The sequence below is a fragment of the Poecile atricapillus genome, chromosome 2 (assembly GCF_030490865.1).
Source record: "Poecile atricapillus isolate bPoeAtr1 chromosome 2, bPoeAtr1.hap1, whole genome shotgun sequence".
Taxonomy (NCBI): domain Eukaryota; kingdom Metazoa; phylum Chordata; class Aves; order Passeriformes; family Paridae; genus Poecile; species Poecile atricapillus.
The window spans coordinates 106,168,255-106,183,254 of record NC_081250.1 but is presented as its reverse complement, the minus strand read 5'-3'; positions in this window follow the sequence as shown (position 1 = coordinate 106,183,254).

Sequence of the window (15,000 nt, the reverse complement as noted above, 5' to 3'; positions counted from 1 at the left end):
GTGCTGGCTTTGTGGATTTGCCACTCAGCACCCTTCTCTGCTGAGGACTGTAAATAAATACCTCAACTCAGTTTGTGGATTGGCTTGTTGAGTATCAGGTGAAAGAGCCTATTTTGAGCAGCAGCCTGAGCCTCCTTTTCTCCACCTTAAGCAACCTCCCTTAGCCTCTCCTCATTAGACTTATGCCCTGGCCCTTCATGTTTCACTATTGCCAAAGTGGAAATGACTCTACAGATGAAACTGCTGGTTATTTATTTTTTCTCGTAAACAACGGTAGACCACAGTCTCCCACCATTTTCAAAGTATCACTGAAGTAAAAATTATTAGGGACTTGAATACCATCATTAAAATCACCTCAGTGCTGACAATTTACAGGTTGAGCAATATCCTACAGATGCCTCCTGAGTGACAGAAATATTTCCAGTACAAATTATATTTCTCATGATTGTAGAACCAGGATCGTGGAATTGTTTGGCTTAGAAGGGACCTCAGAGTCTGGCCAAAAGCTCCGGTTCTGCCAAACTCTTGTTCAATAAGTGGGAAAAAGCTCAGACATCCAATATTCCCGCTCATATGGGAAGAAGAGAGCATTATTAAAATTAAATTAATTGTCATTATTAAATGAAAATACTTAAAATAACCCATGAAAGGATAGATAGGAATATGTGGGCTTTTTTATGCTGTGGTGTGGCTGTAGTTAGCTTTTGTACCGGGAGAGGGAAGTGTTTGTCCAGAAAAGGAAGCTGCAGCGGGAGGGGCAGCTTGATCCGAGCTGGTTCCAGGCGCTGCTCCGCTAATGGGGTGGTGGGGACACCCTGCCAGCCCAGAGTTTGTCACCTCATCTATAACTGAAACCATTGTTTGATACTGCCTAAAAAATGTAGGCTGTGCCAGAGCCACGCCAATTCGTTTCGAAGCGTGGGGAAAGGGGCTTCATAACATTGAAAATAGGCTCCACATGATCTGTCTTTTGGAGTGAGTCACCTGCATGTGCTGTGAGACTTGCTGAATGTTGTTAATTCAGGCTTGGGAGAAAGTTGACTTTCCCCCCTCCCCCCCACTATTTCTCATCTCTTACTTTAATAAATTAAATATTATTATCAGCTGAATAAAGGGCCATTCTAAATGAATGATTTGAGGTTATTTAGCACCCATCTCTTGGTGTAAGAAAGAGAACCGAAGAAGACCTCTCTGAATTGGTTATAAAAAAGCTTTAAACTTTAAAAAGGTGTTAGAAAGTGAAAGCAGAAGTGTTCTAAGGAGATACCGCTAAAGGAAGCGGAGTCTTTTTTTGATTATAAATATTCCTTAAGCCAAGAGTAATGTTTCAGATGAACAGAGAGAAGAGCTGCCAACATACTGAAAAAGGCAGTGCAGTATATTTGTTAATGAGTACAACATGACTGAAGACTTTTTTTTCTTGGGGTAGGAACAGATAAAGAGGGAGAGCAATGTTAGCACTGTCATTTAATAGTGATTTATAGCCACCTCTTGTTCTATACCGATTTTTTCCTGTTTGGAACGGTGTTTGTTACTTTCTCACGGATCTCATGCAGAAGGGGGTATGATCGCTGGGCTGTTAGTGCTCCTGTTGGGTTGTGGACAAATGAAGAAGTTCTCACCGCAGCAGCGGCTGTGCGCCCCGGGCAGAGACCGCCCCTTCAACAGCCATGTCAGCAGTGTGGCACTTCTGCTTGCCACGTGGTGGTGTCACCGTGCAACATCTGACAACATCGCTTAAAGCCATCCTCATCACCTGCTTAACGAAGGTGCCAAACTGTGCTCTGGGCTGGCAGACAAAAAACTGGTTTTGAGGATCAGAAAATCAATTAAAGGAGTAGTGCTCCGTACCTGTAAATTAAAATGCCACAATTATCCTGGACATAAAGAAGAGTTATAATTAGATATATTATTAATATATCTAATTATAAATTAGATAGCAGTATGTTAGAAAAAGCTGTGTCTTCTAGTATGTGCTAGGTGAGAAGCTAAGAGGGCAAAAAAGAAGTAAATATTGTTTTCTGTAAAAGTATTGTAAGCAAAATAATTTTTCAGCCCAGATTGAAAGCTATCACCAGCTGAAAGCACAGATGGATGAAAGCAATCAACATCAACAGTATCTCAGGACACCTCTGTACTCAGAGGCCAGTTGATAGAACAGATGTTCTATTGTCTTATGTCAAGAGTCTGTGTAGCTGGAATTACAAAAAAACTTCACTCAGATGCTGTTTTTTGGAGTGAAATCCTGTTCCAAGAACAATTTGAGTTTCCATTTTAATTTCTATTACTATTCCTGCAGAAGGGCATGTCTGGAGACTCTGAGGCCTCCCATCTCTGATAGCACTAGGGCTTAGTGCTTTGCTCCCCCTCCTTCATTGCCAGCCCTCATGCTTAAGTGCTTCTCTTCTCAACCCATGTGCTTCCCCACCACCTTGCACACCCTCCAGTGTGGAAGTACAGGCATGAAAGGTGGATAAATTGCCTTAGGAGCCTGGTTTAAATAGCTTACCTGTTATTTCCAAACCAGTCTTGGGAAGTTGCACAAGGCAGTTTTATCTTTTAAACATTGATGAATACAAGGTGTCCTACCTTAGGCACCTAATTTTAAGGTGGCATCCTGCCAGCCACTGTAGCTTGTTACTGACTGTGAGATACAGTTAATAATGTGTGGACTGATGAAGGAGAAGCTAGATTAACATAAAAACTAGCCCCTCAGGAAAACTTAAATAGCATTTTTATAAAGTGAATAATAGAGAATCTTTCTGCATTTTATTAGTGTATTACATTTTTCACCAGAATATACATATAACTTTTATGTTTGTTAAATCTCATTATTATGTTCTGGTGCATTTAATACTTTCAGGGTTTCCTCTCGATTTATTGAATAAATTGCTGGAAAATATATACCATATGATCTCATTCTCTCATACCATTTACAGCAGAAATGTTTTACTGATACATTTTGTATTTTGGTGGCATTTTTGCAAATAATTTGATAAGAGTGCCTAGGAAGGGTTCATTTTCTGGATTCACCTAGAAGACTGCTTCACATGTGAATCTGAGAATGATTGATTTTTCTACTCCTCATTTTTTATCTGGGACATGGGACTTGCTGGCATAGAACACCTGGAATACTCCCAGGTATTATACTTTATTTATATTATTTATATCTGCAGAGATGCAATCAGGAAAAGCCCTGCTGAGGCTACGTAGCAGGAATTCATCCAAAATTCTCCCCAGACAAGGCAAACTATCTGGGTGAAGTTTTTATATGAGAAGTTATACTCTCAGCTGCTGTATCTCTTCTGCACCTCAGCACAGGGCATAATTTACAAGAAGGGATCCTTTAGTACACTTGCTGCATGATCACTATGTGCTGTTTTCACATGTTGGTTCTCCTTAACAAAGAGTGAAGAAAGAATGGGAAAATATTTAAAAATTGTAGTGAAATTCATTATAATATCTTAAAATATGTAAGGTCTACAGCTAACAATTTTATTAAGATACTTGAAAAAAAACTCAAAAAGCATAGGGAGGATCAGTGCATGTCACATCTCCCAGCTCACTTTATGAATATGTTCCTTTCTAATAAATCTGTGCTTGGGTTTTGTTTTGGGTTGTTTTTTTTCAACACTGCAAAACCCGTAAGTTCTCCATACCCAAATGGAAGTTTGTAAAGTACCTAGCTCTTTGGGGACCTGTGTTTCACCTCAGCCTGCTGCTCTCCAAATGTCATTCTAGATTGTTCATGCATGGGGTTTTTGTGTCCCCCTCTCAGACAGATTGTGGCTGGAAACTGCCAGCTTATGACAACTGATGACATTCTTTAAGGGCCATCTGAAGACAAAGTGGAAAAACCCAGCCATGTCCATGTGTAAATTCTAACTAAGGCATGTGTCATTGATAAACTTCGCTATTGGGCTCTCTGTTATACTTTATTTATATCAGCTTAAAGCCTGAAAGAATGTAGTTTTGGCTGCCTTTCAAAACCTGAGAACTGAGCATATGTGGATTCATTGGAAGGGAAATTAGTCACTCATTGCTTTAGAGAAACCAATCACTTTAAAATTCCTGAAACATCAATATGCCTCCCCATGATAAAAATGCCCCAGAGGTTTTCTAGTTTTGAACATTTCCTTAATGCAACTATCTAACTACTAAAACACAGTTCACCTACTGAAGTATGGAAGGGCATTTGGAAGTATAGCTTGTTCAATCAAAACATCTGAACAAGCTTGGAATCAGCGGAGTGTTTACATTTTTGTCAGTTATCTCCAAGTGCTTGCTGCTATTAGAAGCTGTCTTTTTCCAGGCAGCCTTGCTTGTTATACAGTACTGGAGAAAGCTCATTAAGAGATCCAGTGTCCTTTAACATTGCAATTTGTAGGAAACCTAAAGCTGTTTACCCTTGCTCTCACATGTATGTTCATCTACGCCTTCACCAAGGTGAGCTGTTTCTCTAGGTGAAAGAAGACAGTGCAGGTCCAGAAGAGCAAGTGTTATTGCCATGGTACAACCCACTAGGGTGATGAAACCAAACTCCTTTCCAAGGGCTCCTCATAACCTGTGTGACCATAACATGTGGTGAGCAGGTTGCTGAGACTATCATGGAAAGTCCTCTCTAGTCTCCCAGCCGGAGAATCAGCCTAAGTGACAACAAACAAAGAGAATGCTAATACTCACGATGGCATAATGGCATTGGTTGATAGCAGAGCCCTCTTAGGCTCTGAGACTGCTCAAAAGATGTGCCTAGTCATCACTGGGCAGAGTGGTGAGGCTGTTTTCTTCCTGGGTCCCTTCTAGATGAAGAGCCTTGAAGCTAAGCTCTTGAACATCACTCTTAAAAAGATGTGGGAATGGCAGGTTCCGATGCATTGAGATGAAAGGTGAGGGGTAGAAGATCTACTAATTCATATTCAATTTAGATCTCATAAATAGCTCTGTTCCTTTGGTAAGGCCCAGACCCCAGTCATGCATGGAACTAAGTGAGGAACCCAGCCTTTATAAACGCCTTCTGATAAAATAAAGGGGTTATTCAGAATTTAAGTGAGAAAGTGACACTGTGGTGGTCTGTTGCCCTTACAAAGAGCCTAGGACAAGTATGCTTATGTCTTAGGCACTCAGTTAAGTACCATAAATTAGGTGGGATGGAGCTCAATGACAGAAATAACTTAATCTCCCCTACTTCTCTTGTGCTGTGTCCTGCAGCACACTAGCAGGACGCTTGCACACACCCACCCTTAGGCAGGCTGCAGCCAACGAGTAATGGCTAGATTGACTTGCTCAAGATAATCTCAGATCTGTTGCTTTTCCAGATGTCTGCTGAACTTACATGCTTCCTACAAAACTGAAAAAAAAAATTGATCAACCTTCTCACTTTTTCTGGGACTTGCTTATGGCCTTAGGCAGAGAACCATGAAACCTGATTGCAAACTGCATGTATATATGAGATATATCTAGCACTGTAGTGCCTGCAATGTCTCTCTGATTCCTCTTCTTAGTTAGCTGGTTCCTCAGACTCTCACAAGTCTGGATTCTTTGCATATTCACAATCATTGTATTAACGGTTTGTTTCCTCACAACATTTGGTATTGAATTCTTCATAATGAGACTTAAATTCTCTAACTATTCTAATAGTTTGGCATGGTTAGTGGCCACTGGGCTTTTTATTGTTGAGGAATTTCACAATTATGTAATTAAAACAAGAATGTTTGTATGGCAGCATAAGAAACCCTGAGCCCCTGAGCTATGATTTTGGATTTTAAACCAGTTGTTGGAGCTTGTGCTCAGAGCTGTGACAGCAATGGAGTCGTAAAAACAATTCAGGAACAAGGTTTCACTAGATCATTGATAATAATACAGTTGTAAACATATATTTAAAGCATGCAGGTAGCTCCAAAGAAAAATTAATAGACAAGCTCCTGTGCTTTGCTGAACCTTGGGATCTGGCCAAACAGCTGAAGGAGAGCATTCGCTACCACACAAGAAAGTTCCCCTGGCTGGTGGGGAAGAAGTTGAAGGGGAAGGACACACTGGAAGTAGTTTCATTTTCTTTGTTTTCCCTTGACTCTAAGTGCCAATTTAAGTGACATTGTGGTACATTTTCTCCTTGTTTTCAAGTTGTTTTACACTCCTTCAGAGAAGGTGGGAGGAAAAAAAAGAGAACTCATTGCATGCAGAAATCTGTGCAAAGAGTTGCCTAACACACAAAGTCAGTCCATCAAACAAAATATATTTCTCCCTGAATTTTTTAGAGTAGGATTAGGGATCTGGGGTGCCCCTCTACTTCACAGCAGTGGGGATGCTTAGGTAACAGTGGGGTTTCTAACCTGAAGATAAAATACCCAAAAGAAATAATATAACACCTGACTACAGCTTCCCATCAATCACATTGTTTCTTGTTATATATAACTCACCTACTTAAGTTTCGCATATAAATTACTTCCCTGGGTTACCCAAGGGAACAGTAATAATTTTCCAAAGTATTCACCTGAAGGTTCCTAAGATTATTCAGTTATCTATCTATTAGACTATAGAGAGACTAAATATAGTCAAATGGATCCTTCCTTTAAAATCCAGGGCTGGAAGAGTGATTTCTGTCTCAACAGCAGACTGCAGGGCCATTTTCTTGGTGAAGCTGTGGATCTAAAAATATTTTAAAACCTCTGTGGCTTCTTCAGATGAGAAAAGTGTAAATCAGATTTCTCAAGAAAACAAAGAGCAAGCAGTACACACAATTCTTAGCCCAGCTTTTTGAGCTGGGAGCATTTGGCCAAGGGGAAGTTGGGAGGTGCTGGTGGTGAGGTCGATCTTCCTGGAGTCGTAGTGATGCTGTTTGCAGCCAGTCAGTGTTGCCATATGTCACTGCTTCTGTGCCCCTGTTCTCACAGGTAGGGACAGGTAGACCTTAGTTCTGCAGTATATATGGCAACAACACAAGTTCATGTTTTTCTTTACAGATATAGCACAACAATTTTTGCTGCTTTTTGCTGCTTTTCTTGACCTCAGAGAGTCATGTTCATAAATCCTGCTCCCTAAATTCTGTCTCCCTACTCAGTATAGGCCTTTCATTCATTGCCTTATGTGTGGAGAAGGAGTAATTGCTTTGGTCGGCTGCTGTTTTGTACATGAGGCAAAGGGTGGTTTTCCTTTGTCAGTTATAAATATCTCGTGAACTAGAGCATTTTTTCTGTGTGTTTATATTTCTACTCCATCTTTCAGCCAACTTTCTTAAAATGTTTTGCAGGTGCTTCTATGGGAATACTCACAAAACTGTTCTTTGGTTGAAAAAAATTAATCAGCATCTGTGAGAGAAACTAGGGTGAAGAGTCTTTTAGACAGTGATCAATGGGACCAGTGATCTGTTTAAAGCCAAGGAAAAATTTAAGTGATTTACCACACCAGGCCTTTAGATCTTTCCCAAATGTCGTCAAGAAAATTGTTGGTAGTACCCATATCTCCTACAGCTCTGCCAGCCTCAGACTTTAATTATTTTAGAAAACTACTGTTTTATTTAGTAAAAAAAACCAAAAGAACCGGACATGCTTGGAAGAAAAATAAACTGGTTTTGTGACAGACTGCTACACAGAAATCTTGTGTGACAGTGGCAGGATTTAATCTGGTTGACTTCCCTGGAGAACAGACTCTGTAGGCTGAGTACATTTGCAGAAAATCTGAATAAAGGGATGGACATCTGCTCGGTAAATCCTCTGTTGTCAGGCTATAGAGTTTTTAAAACACAAGGCAAATTTTATCTGATTTCCTGGAAAAACACTGAGATACCTCTAACTTCTGTTGCCTAAACTACAATGGCATTCAGTTAGGGGCATGGGACAGTCTATTTTAAAACTCACAACCATGGTATGAGCACTACTAGAAAAAACTGCTGCTCCATTAAATTCAAATTCTGAAGTTAAGTGTTGTACTCACCACAATGCTCTTTAAGGTTTTTTTCTTCTCTCTCTGGTTGGAATCTAAATGACATAATTTGCTCTGATATATTAGTTGCAGGATTAGGAGGCAACTCAAAAGTCCTTTAGCTGATGTTTCAATTAATGTATTTTTCAAGGGCACACACTTCATGCTCTAGGATTTAATGTTTATGCCATTATAGTCTTTGTTATAAGAACCACACTAAATTAGGTCCAGGTTGTATGTGGTGCTGGATGGTATTAGTGGTGTGTTTGGTGAGCACTCTTTGCTGTCACCTGTTGATGCCACAGGTACTTGATTCCGTGGGGTGGCTGAGATGTTCACACAACGTGGCTGGTGACCATACCCTTGGCAGTGGGAGAAGATAGCCCTGAGCAGTAAAGCATCAAGGTGTAAATGTCTGAATAAATCCCTTCCTCTTGGTTTTTTTCCTTCTCAGGCAGCAATCTCTTTTGAACAGAAGCAATGGGTCTGATTCTGTCCTCCCACAGGTATAATACTTTGTGTCTTCTCAAATGTGTCATCTCATGTGAAGGAGAACATGTGGTGTGCACTCCCTCCCAGTGTCTGACAGCCCTGGTCATGCTGACAATAAATTACAAAAAATACTTTATTTTCCCTAAGCATTATTTATCACATAATTTAGCTAATTATCAAAGAATTTACTTGTTCTAGGTTTGGTGTAGTTTCTATATTTGTTTTTATTTTCCCAGCACAACTTCACCTGATTTCTTCAAGATTTTTTTCAAAATGTTCAAAAATTAGGGCCGAATCTTACAAGGTGCTGCATGTGCATTGGAAAAGAGTTGACCCAGTGTTATCTGGGGTCTTTGAGCATGGGAGCACCTCTGGCTGCAGCATCAGCAGTGGAGGAGGAGACCTGCCCCCAACAACTGTGATGCAAGAGCCATGTACTTCTCAAATGGTGATTAAACTGTCAAAACAAGGCTTGCCTAGGCTCCAGGAAGCTTGTTCTTGGCGCTCCACGTGGAAGGACTGTCATTCCTCATCCCATACCCATGGTGTGAGTAGCCCAGAACATGGCCAGAGTGCTATAGGAGTCAGTTCCAGATGGGTTTATGCAGCGTATTACATGGTGTACGCTCATTTTCACTGTCTCTCTGTGCTTGGAAAGAGAGCAGTATTCCTGGCTCTTTTTCCTGGTTTCACAGCCATATATTCAGCACAAGGTTTTTACCCTGGCTGGTATGATCAGAAAGGAAATAGTGCAGTAGCCCCACAAATTAAGGGAAAAGAGCAAATCAAAACACATCTAGTCTCTTGAGCCAGAGTCCCAACTACCACAGGGTTGGGAAAAATGCCATGTACGTGATTTTGCTGCATGCTAAAATAAAGGGAAGGGAAATGAAAAAATATATCACCATGTCCTTTAAAAATTTGTACCTACAGAGTTGAAGCAGCCACAAGTGATGCTGTACAGATGGTTTTTCTCTTGCCAGGGAGAAGTGCAGTGAGGCTAGAGTCTTTTAATCTGTCATATATATAACTGAAGATTTACAGTTGGAATCAGACTTGAAAATGTAAATGGCTTTTCAATTGCAGAGTCTGGTCCGTCATAATGGCTTTCATTCAAATATTTGTCTGGGTAGAACAACAGCTGTTCTGCCTGTGGTTTTTCTTGCCTTATTTTATTTTTAGAATTTTCTCATATGTAAGATGCCACAAGATGGATGCAGACTGGGAGACCTTGTGGTGTTGTCTGAAATAAAGTGCTCTCTTCCACAAAGAGAGTTAATTCAACTAGTGAAGAGTCCTGACCTGCACTTTTGACCATCTTCCCACTCCTAATATGGCTAATCTGGATAAAATGGTATGTAGAGATCCAATCTGTCTTTGAAATAAGTTTTTTTTTCCCCCATTAAATCACCAGCTGGTGATTGCTAAGAGTTCCCAACTTTTGCATCTTAAAGTTAAAAACTGGGGAAAAGCAGTGGTTGGTAATTTAAAACCGCTACTGTTAGAGCAAATTCAAGGGTATTTGGAGTTGAAGTGTCTCTGGTGTTCAAATTCAACAACTGTCTGTTTTTAAAAATTAAGATACCACCTTTTTGTATCCCCTTTTTATCTATGTGTACATTTCTGCAGCTTTTATTTGTTAAAGATTGTTTATTAAAGATCCATGTTTGACTTCATAAAGGGCACCTGTTCAAATTTTGATACCAATGAAAATTTATTATAGAAATGGGAGCTGTGAGTCCGAATACTGCTGTGGACATATTTTCCACTGCAGACAGTGTTTTGTTGCTTGGAGACCTACTGTATGTTCTTGCTTTTGTTCTTTCTTCCAAAGTTAAGTTTTGTGCTTCTAATACAGATGGAAAACTAGAAAATACTCTGTATTTCAAAACTTGTGTAGGAGGAAAAGGACATGGAGGAAAAACCAACCAACCACCAAAACAAAAGCCTCAACCCAGCTCCCAAAAGACCTGGAGCCACCAGGAATTTTTGTTTGTGCTGGGAAAGCATTACATGACTTCAGGCACCAACTGAATGACATGCCTTTCTTGCAAGGCAGGGATGTGTTCTTTTCACAGCTGAGAATGGGAATTACGAGAACCACGACACTGCCCCTGTTATGTTGTTTCTGAGAAGAGAAGTCCTCTGTGGTTGATCTTACCAGAAACCACGATGAGGACATGAGGGTTCATTATGCTCCTCAATTCTCCGTATTTTTTTCTTCTACTCCCTGAGCTGTCCCTTTCTCTTTTTCTCCGTTCCCCTTCTGTCATCAGCTCTTCTCACTTTACCTTTTGTCTTTCTTATCTCCTACTGTTTCTTTGAAACACAGCAGGAAAGCAGGGTTGCCCCAGTCTGTCAGGTTATGGACCAGTGACAAGGCTGTGCCTGTAGGTAATTTTGCTTCTATAGGCAGCATGAAGCTGTCACTTGTTCAGATATCACTTCGTGCTGTTCTCACAGGCAATAATCCAGGAACATTATTTGCCTGCTACGGTAAATACGACTGGGATACTGCACTGCCAAGATGCTTTGTCTGATTTCCACTTCCAAGCTTTTATTTTGACATAAAAAACCAAAGTGGACAAAAATACATTGTTGCCATTCAGGAAAATAATTCATCATCTGTTTTATATGAGTGCGGGTAATAGAGATGGAATTAAAGAAATGTCATCTTTGCAATATGCCCAGACTTCTGAATGAGAGGGATTCCTAAACAAAATTCTTCCAAAGTCACATTTCAGACTTGTAGCTTCCATCAGTGGGATCTCTGGCAGCGCTGGCAGGAGCATGACTGCAAATATGGGGAGTTTGGGAGCAATCCTTAGGGCCTGGAATCACACCGATGCCTGAGCTGTGGATTTGTGCCCTGGCAGGACAGACCAGAAAAAGCAGAAGTCACACGCTAATCTCTGAATTGGAGATTTTAATCTCTTGAGGATCAGGGACCTAAGTATAACCTGAACTTATATTCTGCTCTGGTGTAAACCCAAGAATAAGTGTGCTTAAGCTCAGATATGCAGATTGGTTTTTCAAATGCCTTATAAAATGTGTTACTGCCTTATAAAAAGCCATGGACTTGTAACCTACGCTAATTCAGTGGGAAACCACCCTTTATACCCGGTTTGTTGCTCTCTGTTCTCTTGCAGCACTAACAAAAATGATTATGGAAACTTCCACCATTCATCAAGATGCTCAGAGCGTCCTCAGATAATCCCATGTGGGGCTAGACAGTGGGATCAGAGCCAGGGTTTGTCATCAGGGCTCCCCAGCTGGTCAGAGGGATGTGCTTTTTCCCAACCAACCCTTACTGTGTCTCAAGATGAATGGCTCCACACTGACCACTACAATTACTTGACAGTCCCAGGAGAGATGCTTTTTAAGCTAAAGGACAGCTCTGGAACCAGAACAAATGTGTCTAAACTGGACATAATTGCATTCACACTGGTTATTAAAAGATTCCTCATAAAGTTTTTGAAGAGCAGCCAAAATGATTAAAGGGACAAAGCAACCCCTATTTTTAAAGTATAAGCTGGTATGTTTTTGGGAAAATTTGTTGAAGTTGAGCTGCAGAGGAGTCAAAGGTCTCAGCAGTCCTTTAACCTTTTTTCTGATCAAGGGGTCCCTTGGTAATTTAACTTGGTAACTTTTACCCACACACAGGACATTGCTCTATTCTGCTGATGTTCCTCTGCTGCGATCACACTGAGCTCTGCTCTCCAAAACAGCAGCAGAAATGGCTGCCTCCTGTATGCAGGGTGATGGGGGAAGGACACCATTCTGTTTAATTTAGCATTGAAAAGCCCACTCCCCTAGCTAAGGTGTATGAAAAATAATTTGCTCTATGCCGGTGTTGGTTTCACTGGAAAAAGTCACTTCTAAAAATCACCTCCCTGATAAACAAAAAAAATTCTCTAAAACAAGACATCAAAATGAATCACATTCTTGAAAATCTCCTTTTTCTTCCAGTCACAAAATGGGGCTGGCAATATTTACATGCCTCTGGGAAGTTCTCTGGGTAAGAAAATCATCATGGCATGCAAGATCTTCTCCAAAAAGGGCATTATTTGCCTAGTAATTTGCTTTTATTGTTTTGGTCTAGAAAAACCCCAAAACATCTCCACACAAACTTTGTAGCATTACACTGAGTTTATTTTGAAAAAGAAATCAAAGAATGTTTTTTTCATCTCTGAGCCAGATGGGAAGAAAAAACAAACTTATTCCACCATATGAAAGAAAACAGATGAGAACTTTAAAAAAAAATTTTAGCCAAGTTTTTGGGTTTTTTTTTGTTTTTTTGTGTTTTTTTCCCCACTAAACAGCACGGAAAAAATGAGGTGGAGATTGTGAATGAACAAATAGGCTCTGGTTTTAGGAAGGCCTGGTTTCTGGGGAACAAGGATTTCGTGTCTAAGGCAGTTTACTATCCCATTTATAGGTGCCCAAATTTCTCTGAGTGTGGGTGAGCACTGGGAACTTCCTCCTCCTGCTCCTGCCCGAGCCCTGGGGAGCCTGGGGTGTCCCAGCAGAGGGGAGTGCCAGGTGTGGGCATCTGTCCCACTGCTGGCCTCTCACCTGGGTGAGCCCCAGCACCTGTGCAGGGCAGTGCAGAGCCTGCTCTGGGGACAGCTGGGTGCTCACGGAGGAGCCAGCATCTCTGGGGTGCACAGACACCCGCATAAGTGAGGGAGGAAAAATAAATCAAGTCTGGAGGCTGGGTCTGGAGACTTCTTGCTCCCTTTGGATGCTACAGATGTGTGAGCTGCTGTGCTCTTAGGCAAGGAGCCTGCACTGGGGAAAAGTGGTTTTGTTTTTTCACATGTGAATTGACTCAGCCACCTTTCTCCTGCTTCTTGCAGATCAGTTTCTTCCCACACCCAGTGGCTGCCCTCCGACCAGCTCCTTGCCTTGACAGTGATCAGACACCAGTTCCTGCTACTTGCTAAAAGCAGAGTAGCTACTTGACAGGAGCAGAAAATTAAAAGAAATCAACCATCTTGATTGGTTGATCAGAGAGAGAGGAATAACAAGACCAGATCAACTATTATAAGCAGACAATTTAAGGCATCATAATGGCTAATGTGGGGACTGATACAACTTAGTTCAGGACATCCCTCACCTGGAGGCCCATCTGAGGTGTTTGGTGTGCTAGGACAGTAAGGAGCAAAGGGCTTCAGCCCTTCTTAAAGGTCTTGTTTTGATCAGACCTTCAAAACCATGTTCCTAGCCCCTACATGCTGCAAGAACAAGGCACTAAACCTGCAATTATGGGATAAGATAAGCCCCAGTCATGCTCAGAACCAGGATGGTGTAAGTAAAAGGAAGGCTTTAATGGAAAAAAGCTTCATCAGTTTGATTTTTAATATCTATGAATGTTCTGCTCCACCTCTCTCCGGTCTTCATGTCCCTCTTGGTTACTCACACATGCACAAAGTTAACAACATTAATCTCCATGTCTCCACTTAGTGATTTCTTTATTGGAACATTGCAAGTATTAGTTATAGACAACAAAGGAAATGAGAGTTGAGATTTATAAGCTCTAATCAGCTGAAGGCATTTCCAAATAAATTAATGAAACAAGTCAGAAATGACATTAAGAAATCCAAAACTTAATGTAAATTACAATGACTTTGTACCTTCTCTGCCCTTCCTTCTTTTTCTACCAGCAGTCCCAGTGCTTGCCAGGGTATATGAACTTGCATTTAATTTTACGTAAAACAAGAAGGATGATGGGAATGTGTGCTCAATATGACAAGCTACAATACTTGTGCATAAGAAGGAAAGCAAAATCTCAAGCTGGGATAAAATAACGTGCTATCAGTTAAAACTTTCCATACAACCTGCATTATTACTCAAACCATACAGAAAGATTTGATTGGGATGTTTTCCTATTAAGGAGCACCATGACTTTCATGACAATTTCTTGGCCCATTCTGGTGTCCTGTTTGCGCTCCTGCCAATCTGTCCTTACTGTGACATGTTCCTGAGCTGCCTTAATAGTCTCTTGGTCCTCTCAGTAATTTCAATCCTTGTTGCCATTGGACACCTCTGTTTCCTTCCTGCTGGAATACTAGGTCAAAAAGATGGTCTGTCTCAGTATGCATGGCTGCTCAGGCCGTATTTTAAGGATGACTGGACACGTCAGGCACGCAACTGCAGCATCCCTCTTCATCCAGTTTTGTCTACAGCTGCAGTGTTTGATTCAAGTGTGTGAACAGAGGGTGTGAGCCCAGTCACGTCTCATTTCTCAGTGTCCTCAGCTTGTCATTCCTCTGACTGGAAGACACTAGATAATTCTTGGATCTCGTGTGTATACCATCACTGCTGTTGCTGAAGGAAGAGAAGGATGAAATCTGGGCAAGGAAGCAATACAGCTTGGCCTTAGACAGAGGTTTCTCATTCGCTTCTTTTGGTGACAGGAGTCTGTGACATCAATAAAAAGCATGAAGAATGTAATTTAATGTGGTAGATGCTCAAAACAGGCTTATTTCACCTAAATAAGCCAGCATTCAAAACAAAGGTAGCAGTGCTTCCACTTCCGTGTGGCTCTTCAAGGCTCCATTCACCAGGGTTTGTGAGGCTCTCTGGGCA